This window comes from Heptranchias perlo, chromosome 2, assembly GCF_035084215.1.
Source record: "Heptranchias perlo isolate sHepPer1 chromosome 2, sHepPer1.hap1, whole genome shotgun sequence".
Taxonomy (NCBI): Eukaryota; Metazoa; Chordata; class Chondrichthyes; order Hexanchiformes; family Hexanchidae; genus Heptranchias; species Heptranchias perlo.
In genome coordinates, this window is record NC_090326.1 from 144,252,256 (window position 1) to 144,274,042 (window position 21,787).

The 21,787-nt window shown below is 42.1% G+C and overlaps 1 protein-coding gene across 1 annotated transcript in view; it reads left to right on the forward strand.

The window, feature by feature from the left end:
* adarb2 (adenosine deaminase RNA specific B2 (inactive)) overlaps positions 1 to 21,787 on the forward strand; it is a 603,243-nt gene that overhangs the window by 493,965 nt on the left and 87,491 nt on the right. The gene's annotated exons all lie outside the window — the stretch shown is intronic.

Here is a 21,787-nt window from a genome sequence, read left to right on the forward strand (position 1 = left end):
GCATTGACAGCTTTGACTGGGAACGTACTGGCACTTACAACAACTAGTGGCTCCCGTGGACTTTCATGGCAAGACACATAGGGAGGGAGAGCAAGTTCAGACATGTAGTGAAAAGGGAGTTAAGACATAGGAACATAGGAACAGGAGTAGGCCATTCAGCCCCTCGTGCCTGCTCCGCCATCTGATAAGATCATGGCTGATCTGTGATCTAACTCCATGTACCCGCCTTTGGCCCATATCCCTTAATACCTTTGATTGCCAAAAAGCTATCTATCTCACATTTAAATTTAGCAATTGAGCTAGTATCAATTGCCATTTGCGGAAGAGAGTTCCAAACTTCTACCACCCTTTGTGTGTCGAAATGTTTTCTAATCTCGCTCCTGAAAGGTCTGGCTCTAATTTTTAGACCATGCCCCCTACTCCTAGAATCCCCAACCAGTGGAAATTGTTTCTCTCTATCCACCCTATCCGTTCCCCTTAATATCTTATAAACTTCGATCAGATCACCTCTTAACCTTCGAAACTCCAGAGAATACAACCCCAATTTGTGTCATCTCTCCTCGTAACTTAACCCTTGAAGTCCGGGTATCATTCTAGTAAACCTACGCTGCACTCCCTCCAAAGCCAATATGTCCTTCCGAAGATGCGGTGCCCAGAGCTGCTCACAGTACACCAGGTGCGGTCTAGCCAGACATAGGGAGAAGAGGGAGAGTTCAGATATTAAGGGAAATAGAAAGCTCAAACTCATGGGAAAGATAAAAAGTTCAGAAACGCAAAGAAAGAGAATGAGTTCAGATAGGCAGCGAAAGAGAGAAAGATAGAGTTTGGATACATGGGAAAAGAGAAAGAGTTCAGACACGGGGGGCAACGGGAGAGACATCAAACGTACAGCGAAAATCAGAGAGAATTCAGACCCTCAGGGGAAAAAAAGCGACAAGTTCACACATGACGAATGGGAGGGAGAGAAAAAGACAGAAAGAGGGAGAGAGACATTTAGAGACCAAACAAAAGAATCATGGAATTTTACAGCACGTAAGGATGTCATTCAGAGCATTCAGACCATTGTATCTGTGCTGGCTCTTTGCTAGAACAATCCAAAATTAATCCCACTGCCTTGCTCATTTCCCTTTTTCTCTTTAAAGGTATATTTGGTCTCAGCCTCACCTATTCTTTTTGGTAAATTATTCCACGGTGTAATAAATCTCTGTGTAAAAAATGTCTTCTAACCTCTCTCCCCACTCTCTCCAGGACAATTTTAAATTGATGATTGCCCATCAGTGATTCAGTTTTCACCCCAACAATACCCTTCATCACTTTAAAAAAAACTCCATTAAATCTCCTTTAAGCCTTCTCTACTCCAGTGGAAATAACCCCAGCATCTCATCTTTCCTAATGATTATGAAAAAGAAAGAGAGAGAGAGAGAGAGAGAAAAAAGTTCAGACACAGAGAGAAGGAAGTTCAGACACAAAGGGAGAGAGAGGCTCATAGAGAAAAAGAGACACACAGTGTATGTGGAGAGACTTGTTCAGGCACACAAGAAACTGCTCAGGAGGAGGTGTTTACAAAACTTGAAAATAAAACCATTTTGCTCCAAAGCTTCAACAATTTTTTCCAACAAAATGAAGTGTGCCCACCTTGTAGGGATAACCCTACACACCTTCTAGCAAACAGTACAAGAGCCTGGGAACAGGTTTGCACATGTTCCCGTAGGATGGAAAATGGTGTATGAGTTTGGGTGACCTACTTTGGGAGGGGGAAAGGACTGGACATTGCAAAAAAAGCATCAATTGACTTTTTTTTGTATTTGTGTGAGCAATATGAAATGTTCTATGTATAAGCAGGTTGCCATGGCAACATTTCGAAGGCTCAGAACAGCAATTTTCCAGGTTCCTCTTTCTCAGAAATGTGTATTCAATTTCACAATCAGGGACATACTTGCTTGCACATCAATACTTTCTTGGACAAATATTTTGGGCGACAAACATTTTTAATGTTCTGCAATTTACATCGAGTTACATCGAAACTACAGCACAGAAACAGGCCATTCTGCCCAACTGGTCTATGGTGGCATTTATGCTCCATACGAGTTTCCTCCCTCCCTACTTCATCTAACCCGATCAGGGTACCCTCCTATTCCTTTCTCCTTCATGTGTTTATCTAGCTTCCCCTTAAATGCATCTATGCTATTTGCCTCAACTACTCCTTGTGGTAGCAAGTTCCACATTCTTACCACTCTTTGGGTAAAGAAGTTACTCCTGAATTCCCAATTGGATTTAGTAGTGACGACTTTATATTTATGACCTCTAGTTTTGGACTCCCCAACAAATGGAAACATTTTCTCTACGTCTACCCTATCAAACCCTTTTGTTACCTTAAAGACCTCTATCAGGTCAACCCTCACCCTTCTTTTTTCTGGAGAAAAGAGTCCCAGCCTGTTCAGCCTTTCCGGATAAGTATATCCTCTCAGTTCTGTTATCATCCTTGCAAATCTTTTTTGCACCCTCTCCAGTACCTCCATATCCTTCCTATAATATGGAAACCAGAACTGTGCACAATACTCCAAGTGTGGTCTAACCAAGGTTCTATACAAGTTTAACATAACTTCTTTGCTTTACAATTCTATCCCTCCAGAAATGAACCCTAGTGCTTGATTTGCCTTTTTTATGGCCTTATTAACCTGTGTCGTGATGGAGCGAATAAGAACTTTAACCAAGATAAGACACATTTATTTTTCAGCAAACTGAGATTAAAGTGTGAAATCATTGTATTGAATAGTCTGTAAATATAGCATTCCCTCCTTAACTAGTTTGTCAATAGCAAATGCTCTTGTCAAATATATTGCTCCTTAATCAGATGATTTACAACAGAAGAAAGGAAACGCTTTTTATTACTGTAAACAAATATTGGGAGGATAAATAATTTACAAACTATTTTACTTTTTCTTGCATCCAATCAATTAAGGCACATCTCAGACTAGAACCACTAATGATAGTAAAAGGATTTGAAAGTAATTTAAATGCTATCAATAATTGAAGAATAGATCGAGAGGTCAAAACTTGGGTTTAAAGAGGCACTATAATCCCATTGGGAAGAGAAGGAAGAAAACTCATTATGGCACAAATTAGAGTATCTACAACTAAAAATAATGTAATATCTTTTCCCTCCCTACCCAAATGTGCCTTCCATGTTCACATTATTCTCTAGTTGGAATGGCAAAATGGTTCAATCCACAGACAGTTCTACATCGAAGCCCTATTTTTATCTGTTGGCTAATTTTAGCAAATAAAAACACATGTAAAGGAGGATATACCAATTTAAACATGCTTCTGCTTTTTACTAAAAATAACAAACCGGCAAAAATACACTTATCAATATCAAAGCTGTTCCTCAATCAACCCAAAAGCAGTCATGAGTGGTTTGGGCATGGATCCTTTCAATTGTGCAGTTTTTCCCTCCATCTCATTGGTGGCCTTACCAACGTGAACAAACTTGCTTCCTCGGAGACAGCTGCAGTCTAAATGGGATTCAAACTTCAGCTTTCCAGTTGAAAGCTCAGTGTTCTAGAGCAGAATGTCCAAACTACAGTCCATGGCCCACATGCAGTCCCCAAGTCCTGGCCATCCAGCCCTCTAGGCCTCGGCAACTCTGTTCTCTGCAGCCAGGAGCATGAATCCCAAAGGCTATTTTGCCTACCTGGTGCCAGGGCTGGAGAAGAACTTGGAGTGAGAGGGGGAGGATCCAGTTGTCGACGTCCATGTAGGTACCAAGGGCATAGGTAGGACTAAGAAAAAGGTTCTGCTGAGAGAGTTTAAGCAGCTAGGGACTAAATTAAAAAGCAGAACCACAAAGGTAATAATCTCTGGATTTTTACCTGAGCCATGAGCACATTGGCACAGGGTAAATAAGATCAGAGAGATGAATGTGTGGCTCCAAGGGTATTCGATATTTAGGAAGGACAGGCAAAAAGGAAAAGGAGGTGGGGTGGCATAAAGGATGAAATCAGAGCAATAGTGAGAAAGAATATTGGCTCAGAAAATCAAGATGTAGGATCAGTCTGGGTGGAGTTAAGAAGCACCAAAGGGCATAAAACACTGGTAGGAGTTGTCTATAGGCCTCCAAACAGTAGTGGGAGAAGTGGGTATCGATTCGTGGGACACTGGCACCAGTACAGGGGAAAGAAAGAGCTGTTCCTTTGGGACATATTACACCTGAACCATGCTGGGACCAGAGTTCTAGCGAATCGAATAACTAGGGAGGTAGATAGGATTTTAAACTAAGTAAGTGGGGTGGGGGGGGGAGGGTCCCGATGGAGAGAAATCTAGAATGCTAAAGAGAGAAGACAAGGAAGCAGTGCAGGAAAGTGATTGGGGTAAGGATAATCAGATTGTGTCAGGAAGGGACAGAGCGTACAAACAAAAGAGTGCACTAGCAAATAGGGTCCGGGGAAGAAAAAAATGGTAATAAGACAAATAGGGCCATAGTACAAAAAAATATTAAGGTGTCTAAAAATGTTAAAAAGACAAATCTAAAGGCACTGTATCTGAATGCAGAAAGCATTTGTAATGAGGTAGAAGGATTAACAGTGCAAATAGACATAAACGGATACGATATAATTGCGATTACGAAGACATGGCTGCAGGGCGACCAAGGCTGGGAGCTGAATATCCAAGGGTATTCGATATTTAGGAAGGAAAGGCAAAAAGGAAAAGGAGGTGGGGTGGCATAAAGGATGAAATCAGAGCAATAGTGAGAAAGGATATTGGCTCAGAAAATCAAGATGTAGAATCAGTCTGGGTGGAGTTAAGAAGCACCAAGAGGCATAAAACACTGGTGGGAGTTGTCTATAGGCCTCCAAACAGTAGTGGTAACATAGGGCATGGCATCAAGCAGGAAATTAGAGATGCATGTAACAAGGGTATTACAGTAATCATGGGTGACTTTAATCTACATATAGACTGGCCAAACCAAATTAGCAATAATACTGTGGAGGATGAATTCCTGGTGTGTGTATGAGATGGTTTTTTAGACCAGTACGTTGAGGAGCCAACCAGGGAACAAGGTATCCTAGACTGGGTATTGTGCAATGAGAAGGGGTTAATTAATAATCTTGTGCGGGGTCCTTTAGGGAAGAGTGAACATAACATGATAGAATTCTTCATTAAGATGGAAAGTGAAATAGTCCAATCCGAAACTAGGGTCCTAAATCTAAACAAAGGAAACTACAACGGTATGAGGAGTGAGTTGGCTATGATAGATTGGGAAGCTTCATTAAAAGGCAAGACGGTGGATTGGCAATGGCTAACATTTAAGGAACGAATGCATGAATTGCAACAATTATACATTCCTTTCTGGCGCAAAACACAAAAGAAAAAACGGCCCAACCATGGCTAACAAAAGAAATTAAGGAAAGTATTAGATCCAAAGAGGAGTCATATAAATTTGCCAGAAAAAGTAGCAAGCCTGAGGATTGGGAGCAGTTTAGAATTCAGCAAAAAAGGACCAAGAGATTGATTAAGAGGGGAAAAAGAGAGTATGAGAGTAAACTTGTAAGGATCATAAAAGCGGACTGTAAAAGCTTCCACAAGTATAGAAAAAGAAAAAGATTAGTGAAGACAAATGTAGGTCCATTACAGTCAGAAACGGGAGAATTTATAATGGGGAACAAGGAAATGGCAGAGCAATTAAACAAATACTTTGGTTCTGTCTTTATGGAAGAGGACACAAATAACTTCCCAGAAATGCTAGGGAACCAAGGGTCTAGGGAGAAGGAGGAATTAAAGGAAATTAGTATTAGTAAAAAAAATAGTGCTGGAGAAATTAATGGGACTGAAAGCCGATAAATCCCCAGGGCCTGATAATCTGCATCCCAGAGTACTAAAAGAGGTAGCCATGGAATTAGTGGATGCTTTGGTTGTCATCTTCCAAAATTCTATAGATTATGGAACAGTTCCTGCAGATTGGAGGGTGGAAAATGTAATCCCACTATTTAAAAGAGGAGGGAGAGTGAAAATGGGGAACGACAGACCGGTTAGCCTATTATCAGTAGTAGGGAAAATGCTACAGTCTATTATAAAGGATATAACAGGACACTTAGAAAATATCAACGGGATTAGACAAAGTCAACATGGATTTATGAAAGGGAAATCGTGTTTGACAAACCTAGTGGAGTTTTTTTGAGGATGTAACTGGTAGAATAGATAATGGAGAACCAGTGGATGTGGTTTATTTGCATTTTCACAAGGCCTTTGATAAAGTCCCACATAAGAGGTTAGTGCGCAAAATTAAATGTAAGGAATCTTACAACACCAGGTTATAGTCCAACAGTTTTATTTGAAAATCACAAGCTTTCGGAGGCTTTCTCCTTCATCCTGACAAAGGAGAAAACCTCCGAAAGCTTGTGATTTTCAAATAAAACTGTTGGACTATAACCTGGTGTTGTAAGACTCCTTACATTTGTAAACCCCAGTCCATCACCGGCATCTCCACATCATGCAAAATTAAAGCACATGGGATTGGGGGTAATATACTGGCATGGATTGAAAATTGCTTAACAGACAGGAAACAGAGTAGGAATAAATGGGTCTTTTTCAGGGTGGCAAGCAGTGACTAGTGGGGTACTGCAGGGATCAGTGCTTGGGCCAGCTATTCACAATATATATCAATGATTTGGATGAGGGAACCAAATGTAATATTTCCAAGTTTGCTGACGACAAAAAACTAGGTGGGATTGTGAGTTGTGAGGAGGATGCAAAGAAGCTTCAAGGCGATTTAGACAAGTTGTGAGTGGGCAAATACATGGCAGATGCAGTACAATGTGGATAAATGTGAAGTTATCCACTTTGGAAGGAAAAACAGAAATGCAGAGTATTATTTAAATGGTGATAGATTGGGAAATGTTGATGTACAAAGGGACTTGGGTGTCCTTGTACACCAGTCACTGAAAGCAAACATGCAGGTGCAGCAAACAGTTAGGAAGGCAAATGGTATGTTGGCCTTCATTGCCAGAGGATTTGAGTACTGGGGCAAGGATGTCTTACTGCAGTTATACAGGGCCTTGGTGAGACCACACCTGGAGTATTGTGTACAGTTTTGGTCTCCTTACCTAAGAAAGGATATACTTTCCGTAGAGGGAGTGCAGCAAAGGTTCACCAGACTGATTCCTGGGATGGCAGGACTGTCGTATGAGGAGAGATTGGGTCGACTCGGCCTGTATTCACTCGAGTTTAGAAGAATGAGAGGCGATCTTATTGAAACGTATAAAATTCTGACAGGGCTAGACAGACTGGATTCAGGGAGGATGTTTCCCCTGGCTGGGGGCGGGGGTCTAGGACGAAGGGTCAGAGTCTCAGGATACGGGGTAGGTCATTTAGGACTGAGATGAGGAGAAATTTCTTCACTCATAGGCTGGTGAACCTGTGGAATTCTCTACCACAGAAGGCTGTGGAGGCCAAGTCACTGAATATATTTAAGAAGGAGATGGATAGATTTCTATACACAAAAGGTATCAAGGGGTATGGGGAGGGAGCGGGAATATGGTATTGAGATAGAGGATCAGCCATGATCATATTGAATGGCGGCGCAGGCTCGAAGGGCCGTATGACCTACTCCTGCTCCTATTTTCTATGTTTCTGTGTCTGTTTGATCTTATGGAGTAGAAACTGGTCATATTTGTGCCCGTTTTCCAGAGAGAAAACATGAGCAAAAATGATGAATTTCACAGGGTTGTACCCTGCGCCCCAGGGACACGTGACAGACATTTGACCGCATGTTTGCCGCAGATGATTTTTAAGCATCCGGGGCGGCCTGTTTAAACACCCCTTGAGAAATTGGGCTGCCCTGAGCAGAGCAGGCATCGGGCCTACTCTGCTCAGGTCTTCTGGGTGTGAATGTGGGCCCAGGAACCAGCTGGCTCCACCACACTCCTGATGGCTGCTGGCGGCTGCGATCGCACCCCCCCCCCCCCCCCCGCCCCCTCCCCCATCACTCCTGCTATCCTCCACCCCCTCCCAGCACTTACCTGACGGCTGCTGCCCATGAGGCATACGGCCCGAAATTCTCGTGCTGCAACAGGCGAGCTGCCTGTGGAGGTGTGTCGGGTGCTGGCAGCTCGTCTAAGTTATTGAAATGAGACCTGAGGCCCAAATTCGGGCTGATTGCTGTCCTCCCGGTTGGGACGTGCCGCTGCTAATTCTCGGCCTGAAAATGCAAATTAACATGGTGACATGGATTTAAATTTAATTTGTGGCTGCTAAGGACTCATGGTACGCACCTATGCAGCCCAGAAAGTTGAAAACCTTGGACACCCCCCACCCGTTTTAGGCTGTAATGCCAAGCCACCTAGAACAGCCTAACTGCTAGAGGCCTTACAAAGAATTACATAAGATGTACAGCACAGAAACAGGCCATTCGGCCCAAATGGCCCATGCCGATGTTTATGCTTCACATGAGCCTTCTCCCTCCCTTCTTCATCTAACCCAATCAGCATATCCTTCTATTCCTTTCTCCCTCATTTGTTTATCCAGCTTCCCCTTAAATGCATCTGTGCTATTCGCCTCAACCACTCCTTGTGATAGCCAGTTCCACATTCTAACCGCTCTCTAGGTAAAAGGTAATGGTGGTTGTGCTCAATATAAGTGGATTTTGAGTCCAGCGTAATTTTTAATGAGTTTAAGCATGCCATTTAGCATCATACAAAATTCAAAGAATGCACCATTTAATTTACATTAATCAATGTAAATTTAGGAGTTGTGAAACTACTGAGGAGTGGGTGCTTTACATCAGGAATTTGTGATTTGCAAGGCTGAAAAGTTGGCTAACAATGCCCCTTTAAGAAAAGAAATTGGAAAAAAAGGAAAATTGTGTTACTCTTTGTGCTTGTATTAAAGAAAACCCTGAAGTTTTGGTTGCCTAGTATCATAGCAGTTAATGCAGAATGGCCATGTTCCTGCAGTGATACTTAATGGTGAGGATGGCCAGCAGACAGACATTACACGATCTGAGAAACCAGAATACCAATGTTAATGAATGTAAAGAATCTTACAACACCAGGTTATAGTCCAACAATTTTATTTGAAAATCACAAGCTTTCGGAGGCTTCCTCCTTTGTCAGGTGAATGACGAAGGAGGAAGGAGGAAGCCTCCGAAAGCTTGTGATTTTCAAATAAAATTGTTGGACTATAACCTGGTGTTGTAAGATTCTTTACATTTGTCAACCCCAGTCCATCACCGGCATCTCCACATCAATGTTAATGAAGTGATGAGAGGTCAGGTCACTTTGACACTAGATTTGTCACCTCTTGAAAAATTCCACAGTAGGTGGGCATGGAACTCACCTGTCAATTCAATGTTGCTGCTGCATCAAGAACTGAGCAGATAAGGTGGAAAAAATGTAAGCATCCACTAGTCAAAGATATGACTCTTTACAGATCAGAAAGAACATCCGAGCTGCAGGGTGCAGATTTACTAATGGACCACAACAAATTTGATTTGCTACCATATGAAGAACCCAGCGCTGATTAATTAAATTGCCTGTCCCGGTTTGCGTTATCCTGGGTGGAGCTGTTGGCAAATGTCTGCTCACCCTTATGCATGACGTCATGCCCGCACTATGTGCTAGCATAGGTCCAGGAGTGAACAATATCCGTTGTGAATTGGATCTGCTGGCTTGCTTTGTCTAAACATGCTGTGATTCACATCAGCAAGTTATGAATTGAATCAGGACTGGCTCTGTAAATGGAACAATGGGTACATGTCCTGGCAGAAGCTGTCACGCAAATCTGCCAACCACATGAGTGCGATGAGGTTTTATTATCTCTCAGCATGAACAATGGTACTCCTATCAAAGTGAAACAATATAGTATTACTTTCCAAAGTACATCAAGTACGGTTACACAGATCCACGTTTGCATACAGCAACAATAAATCTGCATCAGACATCCATTCTAAGTCAGTATACTGAATAAGCTGCTGTTCAGCTTGTAGTTACGGAGGATAATATCAGAGTTGATCATACGGGTGGGTGTACTATGCTGCAACTTTTTCTGCCCTGACTGAACATTCATTCCAAACATCTGAACCTCTTTTGGGCTTTTCACTGATGATTTGGGCACGACCTCAACCCAGTGGTAGCACTCTCACCTCTGAGTCAGAAGGTTGTGGATTCCAGAGACTTGAGCACATAATCTAGGCTGACACTAGATTATGTGCTAATCCAGCACGTAATCTAGTGCTAGATTAGCACGTAATCTAGTACTGAAGGAGTACAGCACTGTCGGAGTTGCCGTCTTTTGGACGAGATGTTAAACCGAGGCCCCATCTGCCCTCTCAGGTGGACATAAAAGATCCCATCGCATTTTTCGAAAAAGTGTATGGCAATTCTCCTGGTGTCCCGACCAACATTTTATCCCATCAACCAATATCATTAAAACAGATTATCTCATTGCTGTTTGTGGGACTTTGCTGTGCACATATCGGCTGCTATGTTTCCTATACTACTACACTTCAAAAGTACTTCATTGGCTGTAAAGCACTTTGGGAGCATCCTGAGGTTGTGACAGGCACTATGTAAGTATAATATTACCTAGAGGCAGCGGGGTGCTATTTGTATTAAAAGACATTTTTATCAGATCAAAAGTTTTCTTTGGCTATTTTCCCAATTCGACCTTCTTAGCTCAGTGGTTAACAAAAGCCTGACAGTTTTGGAGAATTGGGTTGACAGATGACATTTGTGCCGAACTTCACCCGACATCTTTTTCTCATGTTGGGAGCATCCCTGCAGATCATCTTGGGTTCTGCACATGCAAGACCGTGCAGTAGATTTGTTTATAGGGTTGTTGGGGGGGGCGGGGGGGGGGGACTGATCCATCATGGCGTGGGTTTTGATTTTCTCCCAGCAGTCTCTTGTATAATTGTTTACTGCAATCTGTTGTTCAAATAAAGCCATTGCCTTGCTGCCTGGTCTCACATTTTTCCCTGCATGAACTCTGCAGAATTAATGTGCACCATGCAGCCTGAAAAGTCCACTGCCCAACTGGAGGGACGTAATTGGTTGTACTCATTCCGCCTCATAGCTCAAAGTAACAGTGCTGTTAAGTTGCAGTGTGTGCACTTGCAGCTGTTATCATCACTCCTTGGGTGCCTCAAGGTTAAGGAACTGTACAACATCGGGGAAAGCTAGTGTCTGGCAACCTTCATTTTCATAACCCATTACAGATCAAATTAGGCAGCAGGGATGGGGTCAGTTAGTGAGTATGCTCAGAGTTTAGGGATGGAGAGATTCCAGTAAGTAGGAGGAAGTAGCGTCACATTAAACTTTGAATTTTGTATTCATTCTCAGAGTTGGTGCAACAAATCTCAAGAAATGAAACCAGCCGGTTGAAGTAAATTTCTGAATGGACCACTCTTTCTAATTAACAGCACACATTATAAAGTGTTACATTATACTTATCTCGGGGTGTTTTTCCAAAGGCAGCACCCCAGTACAATGACTCATTGGCCTTGGTGGTCTTGTGGTTTAAAATAGTTGCTAGTGCACTGGAACAGCCACAACTTCAGCATACATCTCAGCTAGGAGGTTAGCTACCAGTGACCAGGCACGCCTCACTCCTCTCAGTGCATGGAAACGTCAACATTGGATCTGGCCAGGATGTCCCATTGGCAACGAAGGCAAGTCATGAGGTGTGCTGAGGGCAGTTCTGGAACCAGTAAACACGGTGCTGGCCAGCCAAAATGTCAATGACCGCTAGCACATTGATTGGCGCTTTCAAATATCCACCAATAGCCATGGGTTGCATTCGGTAGCACCCTGGATATCCGAGCACCCTGTTCAGAATCACATTGCTCACTCTTCACAGGGAAAGGGTTTAAAAAAAAGATGCCCTAAACATTGCCTGCTTTCATTAGCTGGACATCACTCACAATTGTGGCCAACAGCATAATCAGGTCTCTCTTAGCAAATGCTGGTGGTGATTGTCGGCGAATTAAGCTGAGGCTGGAGTGGAGGATTTTATGCCATTGTATGCCAGGCTGCAGCAGGCTCCGTGGCGATTGTCAAGAAAAGGCACAGGATTGGTTTGATGAAAACAATACAGAAATAGCTCACTTCTTTTCAGTGGAGGGGTACATATTGAACCCAGTGGCAGCAGCGGTGACCAAATGGTCTGCTCTGTGTTGGATGGTGTTGAGCTTCTTGAGTTTTGTTGCAGCTGCACTCATCCAGGTGAGCCGTACATATTCCATCATACTCCTAACTTGAGTTTTGCAGATGGTAGAGAGGCTTTGAGGGGTCAGGAGGTGAGCAACTCGTCACAGAATCACCAGCTTCTGCCCTGTTCTTTTGGCGTTGAAGAAACTAAGACAGCAGCTAAGAGGATGAAAAATGGAAAAGCTCCTGGTTCTGATGAAATCCCACCAGAGGTCCACAAATGTAGGTGGCAAGCTCCATCCATACAGCTCCATTCACTTTTTCAATTAATCTCAGATGGTGTACTCCTTTACGATCCTGAAGAGGCAAACATTGTTGTTTTTACCACTCAAGCCATCGCCCAAACCTCTTTCATTTGTGCCTGTCACAACAAACAGCTCCCTTAAGCAGGCCTGTGCATTTTACGAACTGGAACATAATCTTATGTGTGCAGTGACTGGGGTGTAGCATGCCTCATGGTTAACAATCTACTCTTTTGCTGCTGGATTATATCAGATATAGTACAGATTGTCCATGTATGCTCCTAGGAGTAAATATTCATCTGTAGCACTCCCAGCACAGAGGTTTACATAAGAACATAAGAAATAGGAGCAGGAGTAGGCCAATCGGCCCCTCGAGCCTGCTCCGCCATTCAATAAGATCATGGCTGATCTGATCCTAACCTCAAATCTGAATTCATGTCCAATTTCCTGCCCGCTCCCCGTAACCCCTGATTCCCTTTACTTCTAGGAAACTGTCTATTTCTGTTTTTCTAATGATGTAGCTTCCACAGCTTCCTGGGGCAGCAAATTCCACAGACCTACCACCCTCTGAGTGAAGAAGTTTCTCCTCATCTCAGTTTTGAAAGAGCAGCCCCTTATTCTAAGATTATGCCTCCTAGTTCTAGTTTCACCCATCTTTGGGAACATCCTTACTGCATCCACCCGATCAAGCCCCTTCACAATCTTATATAGGCACCTCTGTGCCTGGAACACTAAAGATGAAAATTTATCCTCATTTCTTGATTAGTGGAAGAACATCATTTAAAGAAATATTTCAATATTCTCAACAAATATACATTCCATTGAGAAATAAAAACTCCACAGGAAAAGTGATCCACCCGCGGCTAACTAAAGAAGTTAAGGAGAGTATTAGATTGAAAGAAGAGGCCTATAACGTTGCCAAAAAGAGTAATAAGATTGGGGATTGGGAGAGTTTTAGAAACCAACTGATTAAAAAGGGAGAAAATAGAATATGAAAGTAAACTACCGAAAAATATAAAAACAAATTGTAAGAGCTTCTGCAAGTATGTAAAAGGGAAGAGAGTAGCAAAAGTAAACGTTGATCCCCTAGATGCTGAGACAGGAGAAATTATAATGGGGAATCAGGAAATGGCAGATGCGTTAAACAAATATTTTTGTATCTGTCTTCACAGTAGAAGACACAAAAAGCATACCAAAAGTAGTGGGGAACCAAGGGGTAAATGAGAGTGAGGAACTTAAAACAATTAATATCACTAGAGAAAAAGTACTGGACATACTAATGGGACTAAAAGCCGACAAATCCCCTGGACTTGATGGCCTATATCCTAGGGTTCTAAAAGAGGTGGCTGCAAAGATAGTGGATGTATTGGTTACGATCTTCCAAAATTCTCTAGATTCTGGAACGGTCCCAGTGGATTGGAAGGTAGCAAATGTTACCTCGCTATTCAAGAAAGGAGGGAGAGAGAAAACAGGGAACTACAGGCCAGTTAGCCTGACATGCTGGAAAATGCTGGAATTCATTATTAAGGAAGTGGTAACAGGACATTTAGAACATCATAATATGATTAGGCAGAGTCAACATGGTTTTATGAAAGGGAAATCATGTTTGACAAATTTATTAGAGTTTTTTGAGGATGTAACTAGCAGGGTAGATAAAGGGGAACCAGTGGATGTAGCATATTTGGATTTTCAAAAGGCATTCGATAAGGTATCACACAAAAGGTTGTTACACAAGGTAAGGGCTCATGGAGTTGGGGGTAATATATTAGCATGTATAGAGGATTGGTTAAAGGGCAGAAAACAGAGAGTAGGGATAAATGGGTCATTCTCAGGTTGCCAGGCTGTAATTAGTGGGCTTCCACAAGGATCAGTGCTTGGGCCTCAGCTATTTACAATCTATATCAATGACTTAGATGAAGGGAGCGAGTGTAATGTATCCAAGTTTGCTGACGATACAAAGCTAGATGGGAAAGTAAGCTGTAAGAAGGACACAAAGAGTCTGCAAAGGGATATAGTCAGGTTAAGTGAGTGGGCAAGAAGGTGGCAGATGGAGTATAATGTGGGGAAATGTGAAGTTACTCACTTTGGTCGGAAGAATAGAAAAACAGAATATTTTTTAAATGGTGAGAAACTATTAAATGTTGATGTTCAGAGAGTTCAGAGGGTGTCCTCATACAAGAAACACAAATAGTATGCAGGTACATATGACATGTTGGCCTTTACTGCAAGGGGGTTGGAGTATAAGAGTAGGGAAGTCTTACTACAGTTGTACAGGGCTTTAGTGAGACCTCACCTGGAGTATTGCGTATAGTTTTGGTCTCCTTATCTAAGGAAAGATGTACTTGCCTTAGAGTCAGTGCAACAAAGGTTCACTAGATTAATTCCTGGGATGAGAGAGTTGTCCTATGAAGAGAGGTTGAGTAGAATGAACCTATACTCTCGAGTTTATAAGAATGAGAGGTGATCTCATTGAAACATATAAGATTCTGAGGGGGCTTGACAGGGTGGATGCTGAGAGGTTATTTCTCCTGGCTGGAGAGTCTAGAACTAGAGTACATAGTCGCAGGATAAGGTGTTGGCCATTTAAGACTGAGATGAGGAGGAACTTCTTCACTCAGAGGGTTGTGAATCTTTGGAATTCTCTACCCCAGAGGGCTGTGGATGCTCAGTCGTTGAGTATATTCAAGGCTGAGATGGATAGATTTTTGGACTCTAGGGGAATCAAGAGATATGGGGATTGGGCGGTAAAGTGGAGTTGAGGTCGAAGATCAGCTATGCTCTGATTGAATGGCGGAGCAGGCTCGAGGAGCCATATGGCCTACTCCTGCTCCTATTTCTTATGGTTCTTATAATACCTGGCAGAGCATATGTTTGGAACTAAACCATGAAATGTTTTTTTACAAAAAAAAATATACACTGAAGCAAGTTAAAATCAGCAGATAAAAATTGCAACACTGTATTTAACTTCTATTGGCAGGTTAGATTGTTTACAGAGTCCAACATAATAAATTATTTTGAGATTCTTAGTCCCCTGCCAGAGTTCAATTTGAACTGAGATCTTTGATGCTTTCTTACATAGGCACCTGCCTTAGTGCTCTTAAAGTTCTTGCCATGCTTCCGTGACTTGGAAGTGTGGTTGATCCAAGTGAAGTGAACTAAAGATGAGCAGAAGTCCTCTATGTCAAAAGAGGCCTTTCTTGTCATAGATGCAAATTTTGATACACTGCCTGCTTCCTAGCCCCCCCCCCCCTCCAATTGGATATACATTGCGGATAATGATTCTGTCTTTTTCTTGAGTAGCTAAAATGAAAGCATTGTTTGAGGAATTAATCAAACCAGTTTTATCTTGATAGGGAACTATCTTCAAGTAATTAATATAAACCGAGGTTTGCCACGCCTTGGCGATAGTAGCTGGACAATCGAATTACATCGAGTCCACAGCACTGAAACAGACCATTTGGCCCAATTGCTCTATGCCAGCGTTTATGCTCCACACAAACCTCCTCCCTCCCTATGATCAGGGTCTGTCTATTTCCCTCACCCCAAAAATAGACACAGAATTCTTTCCAGAAAGCAATTAACAGAAATCAGTTTAAATGTTTCATCAAACGTAATATTTCCAGATAGGATGGTATATATTTAACATCTCATCTATTGGATGAAACATTAAATCTGCTTGTTCAGGTGGATGAAAAAGATCCCATGGCACAATTTGAAGAAAAGCATTGAGTTGCCCCAGTGATCTGGGCAACACCAACACCAACAGAACAGATCTGGTTATTTATCTCATTTGCTGTCTGTGGAACCAAATCGGTTGCCTTGTTTCCCTACAAAACAACAATGATTACATTTCAAAAGTAATTAATTGGCTGTGAAGTGTCTTGGCTTGTCCTGAGGATGTGAAACGGTGTAATATAAATGTTAGTTATTTCTTCAAAACGAACACCTGCACCCACACAAAGGCAGACGGAGCCTCTCCCAGACAGCAGTCAACACAAATAGGTTTAAATTTGCCAACTTTGACCCAGCTTAAATTATAACATTAAAATTTTATGATTTGAAATAGGATTGGTTTCAGTTCCATCACAGTTAACATATACAAACAAAATGGGAACAAGTATGGGTGCAGTAACTGCCAAGGCATCTCCCTCTTGTCTATTACCAGTAAGATTCTGGATGGGGTGCTCTTCAATTATCTTCTCAATCAGTGTTGTAGACAATATACTTCTGGAAAAGCAGAGTGAGTTCACAGCAAAGAGATCCACAGCCAATAGGATTTTTGTTGGACATCAAGTGCAAGAAATGAAATTAATATGAAAATACTTCCACAAAAGTAATTTGTGGCACCTCATTTTCGTTCAGACCCTAAAAGGTCTTTAGTGTTTTTCTCACTGATGACAACTTTTCCTAGTCATAAGAAGTTCATTTCTCCACAGTTTCTGCTGACTTTGCACTGAAGTTAGAGTGAAAGATCAGGAGGACTCCTTTGGAAATAATTGGTGAATGTTCCTTTTTTTTTGGTTGTTATAAAACATATAGACTGGGGTCAGAACATATTGACGTAATATCATCAGTATGTGCCCAATTGATAACCAGTAGATCCTTTTTGGAACATAAGGGTGGATTTGATGAGGAAAAGGTCCCAGCAATGGAGCCTCACTCCTCGGGAGCATGGATCAGAGAATCGGGTTGCTGCGATCAGCAATCCCAATTCGTGGTGCTTCCAATTTTCTGGTAATTAGTTTTAATGCCTAAAGAATCAGGAGCTATATGCGTCAGACACACTGACCACCCCGGCTGATTCTTCAGTCCACACTCCCAGTGTGGCAAGGCTCCACGTCAAAAAACTCGTCTCACAAAATTTTGGTGTAATCTATTTAAAATTTTCACTCGCAGCGCTCTCATGGCGCATCTGTTTATAGTCACTGAATTGACTGCCACACTTAAACCTTTTCCTTTCCATTGTTTCAATGTCCCTCTTGGACGAGCAATTTGGTCACTTAAGAAAAAGCTAAAAGCTGACTTGCACAGTAGGCTGGATGATGGGCTTTCATTTCTGCGAGTTGGATTCAAATCCAACCCAGACTGATGGGATGAAAGTTTCCATTGTCTGCTAGCTAGCGACGGTTCATATGAAGGGAGGCTCAATCTGGCACCAAAATGACATTGATTGATCACTCAAAGGGATATAAACCCGTCTTGCATGATAACGCGCAACAGGCGATAGCAAATTGGCAGCCCGTCTTACATTCTGACCAATTTTATTTTCCAATGATGTCAATGGTAAAGAAAATCGAGCAGAGTGCGAAACAGACTGCCGATACGCTATCGCCCATTTTGCATTGCCGCCCAAGATGGATTTATACCCCAAAGAGTGGCCTTGCTCAAAGAAGCCACAAGGAATTGGAAATAATGTCACATGAGTGGGAAGTACCCGTCTGAAGTCAGGGCAGAGTAAAAGGAGCTTTACTTTGCACCTAGTAACAAATAAAGCTTGCAACTGAATGTTGTTCAGATTCTTTTTTTTTTCTTTGAGAAGTGGGTTCAATTTAGATGGAAATAACCAATCTGGCACCACAGGAATAAAAAAAATCTGAATCCAGCCATGTTTGTTCTTTAAGACCTCCAACGTCAGAAAGGAATAGCTAGGATAAAGATTTATAGTAGTTTGCATATTAACCTGTCTGCAAGAAGCCAAATTGATTGTACAGCTGTGAAAGCCAACTAAAGCCTTCCGCCAAATCGTTATCAGCCAAGGAGAGTTAGGCTTGATCCCAAATAGATTTGGTACTATTTAATAGAGGCGTTCAAAATCATGAATGGTTTTGATAGAGTAAATAAGGAGAAGCTGTTTCCAGGATCGGTAACCAGAGGACACAGATTTAAAGTAATTGGCAAGAGAACCAGAGGTGGGATGAAGAGAATTTTTTTTACACAGTAAGTTATTATGATCTTGAATGCATTGCCTGAAAGGGTGGTGGAAGCAGATTCAATAGTAACTTTCAAAAGGGAATTGGATAAATACTTGAAGGGGAGAAAATTGCAGGGCTATAGAGAAAGAGCAAGGGAATGGGACTATTGGATAGCTCTTCCAAAGAGCTGGCACAGGCATGATGGGCCGAATGGCCTCCTTCTGTGGCGTAAGAGTCTATGATTCTATGATTTACTAAGCATACAGATTGTGGCTGCCAAAATGGGAGCCTCTCCACACCAGGAAGAGTTATGCACAAATCAGAAGTGCTTAATGAATTAACGCACAAGTGGTATTTCATAACTGAGTAATTTGGAATGCATGGAGATTCATTGCTCTCCTACTCCATGGATTTCACCTACTGCCGAGTTCAGTTCAGAAGAAATTACATTTACATTGAACTGGTTTTGCTATTCACATCAACAGGATGTCTGAAATAGCTGTGAAATCAGATCTTTAATGGTTCCTTAGCAGCAGCAATGGAAACAAAAGCCTTCATTAAATTTTTTTAACTAAGAAAAAGCTGTCGTGACAATAAAGTCAGGCAAGTTTTTTGACCTCTGCAGTGGGCACCTGTGTCATTTTACCATCTCTAAAGGTCCCATTTTGGAGGATCCGAATAGACATTTCATAGAATCATAGAATGATACAGCAGAGAAGGAGGCCATTCGGCCCAACATGCCTGTGCCTGTGCCGGCTCTTTGAAAGAGCTATCCAATTAGTCCCACCCCCTGCCCTTTCCCCTTGGCCCAGCAGAATGATTCAGCAACCCCACCGGACTGAATACACACAGGTTTTTTTTAAACTAGACCCACTGTAACCAGCACAGTGCCTTTTAAGGCTTTAAATAAACAAAACAGCAAGAGCATGTCTGGAACCACAGCGACAAAGGTTTAAATACTCTGGAAAGGAAAATGAGTGGCAAGCCTGATATTTTTAAAGCATACTGATTAAATTAGATTTTTCTTTCTGTGACGGTGTCAGAGAAGGTGCTATATTTCATTAATCTCACCAAAGAAAGCAGATAGAAGAAGTGTGATCCAACACTGTGCTCTGAAAGGGTTCGAATTTTCTGCACTGGTAGTCAGCCCATCTCATCAATGTGGTATTGTCCCTTTATAGCTGCGTCCCTTTTTAGTAGAACCTTCTAAAGGATAATACCCATCTCTGTCTGGCTTTCTGTGTGCACTGAGAAATGCAATACTTTCTCCGATCTAGATAAAAGCTTATGAAGGGTTACATAATAATAGATATTAAAAGAAGACTAAGTTAAACTTTCAGAGAATTCACATTTCAGGAGCTGTCAATGCAGCCACTATTTGAAAGTGGTGAAAAAGAGATTTTACTGCTCTGTTGGTTCTTTATCATAGTATCGTAGTAGGTACAGCACAGGATAGAGGATTGGTTAACGGACAGAAAGCAGAGAGTAGGAATAAACGGGCCGTTTTCAGGTTGGCAGGCTGTAACTAGTGGGGTGCTGCGAGGATCAGTTCTTGGGCCTCAGCTATTTACAATATATATTAATGACTTAGATGAAGGGACTGAGTTTCATGTATCCAAGTTTGCTGATGATACAAAGCTAGGTGGGAAAGTAAGCTGTGAGCAGGACACAAAGAGTCTGCAAAGGGATAGCGACAGGTTAAGTGAGCGGACAAGAAGGTGGCAGATGGAGTTTAATGTGAGGTTATTCACTTTGGTAGGAAGAATAGCAAAACAGAATTTTTTTTAAATGGTAAGAAACCATTAAATGTTACTGTTCAGGGAGATTATGGGTGTCCTTGTACAGGAAGCACAGAAAGTTAACATGCAGGTACAGCAAGCAATTAAGAAGGCAAATGGCATGTTGGCCTTTATTGCAAGCGGGTTGGTGTACAAGAGTAAGGAAGTCTTGCGACAATTGTACAGAGCTTTGGTGAGACCACACCTGGGATACTGTGTACAGTTTTGGTCTCCTTACCTAAGTAAGGATATACTTGCCTTAGAGGTGGTGCAACGAAGGTTCACTAGATTAATTCCTGGGATGAGAGGGTTCTCCTATGAGGAGAGATAGAGTAGAATGGGTCTATACTCTCTGGAGTTTAGAAGAATGAGAGGTGATCTCATTGAAACATATAAGATTCTGAGAGGGTTTGACAGGGTAAATGCTGAGAGGCTGTTTCCCCTGGCTGGAGAGTCTAGAACTAGGGGGCATAGTCTCAGAATAAGGGGTCAGCCATTTAGGACTGAGATGAGGAGGAATTTCTTCACTCAGAGCGTTGTGAATCTTTGGAATTCTCTACCCCAGATGTTCGGACATTGAGTATATTCAAGGCTGAGATGGATAGATTTTTGGACTCTAGGGGAATCAAGGGATATGGGGATCGAGTGGAAAAGTGGTGTTGAGATCGAAGATCAGCCATGATCTTATTGAATGACGGAGCAGGCTCAAGGGGCCATATGGCCTGCTACTTCTTATAGGAGGAGGCCGTTTGGCCCATCGTGCCTTTGCCGGCTCTTTGAAAGAGCTATCCAATTAGTCCCACTCCCCTGCTCTTTTCCCTTAGCCCTTAACATTAAAAAGATAAAAATGGTCCAGCAGACTACCAGGGAGGTATTTCAAATTTCGTTTTAAGGTTCAAGTGTCGCTTTATACTTGTTGAAGTTAAGCTGCGGCCAGTGTGAAGATCTAACTGTGTACAGTGGTCTCATACCCAAAGCTGTATCTCTGCTGGCTTGGCTCCAGTTATATGCCACATCTTGCATTGCCATGAAGCCAAGAACTGCTTCACGATAATACTAAGAATGTCATATATCTTCCCCAAAAGTGGAAGATTATGAACTGCATAACTTTTATTATTGGCTTCCACTGGAATCCTGTCCGTTCTAGTATCTCAGATGCACAGTGTCACTTGGTCGAATTGAAGGTTTTCTTTAATCTGGGGAGCCTGAAAGGGGGAATACGGCGGTAGAAAATGTTTTGCCACTTGGGCAAAGTACAAGAGGGCTGTCAGTGCCTGATAAACTGTATACCAGCAATGAGTATGCACCTGCAGCGGAAGAGGAGAGAAAACAAGACCAAAATTACTCATCTTTTGAAAACTATGTTTTTTTTGACCTCACTAAAATTAACCTTTTGTTCCGCCAAAAAGACTTTTATTGGACACAAGAAGCTGTTGAGGGAAGCAGAGAAAGCTGCAGTTGTTTACAAAGGATCAAATGCAGCAAGAAGGCAGAAAAAGAATCAATCAAGAATTGGAGAAACTGAAATATGTTTCAAGCAAACTAGCAACTTGCTGTTTTTCAGACTGCACAAGCTAAAAAAAAAATAACTCGGCATCAGTTGGAATTTTCCTGCCCTAGTCTGGGTATAATCACTGTAGCAAATTCAAAGA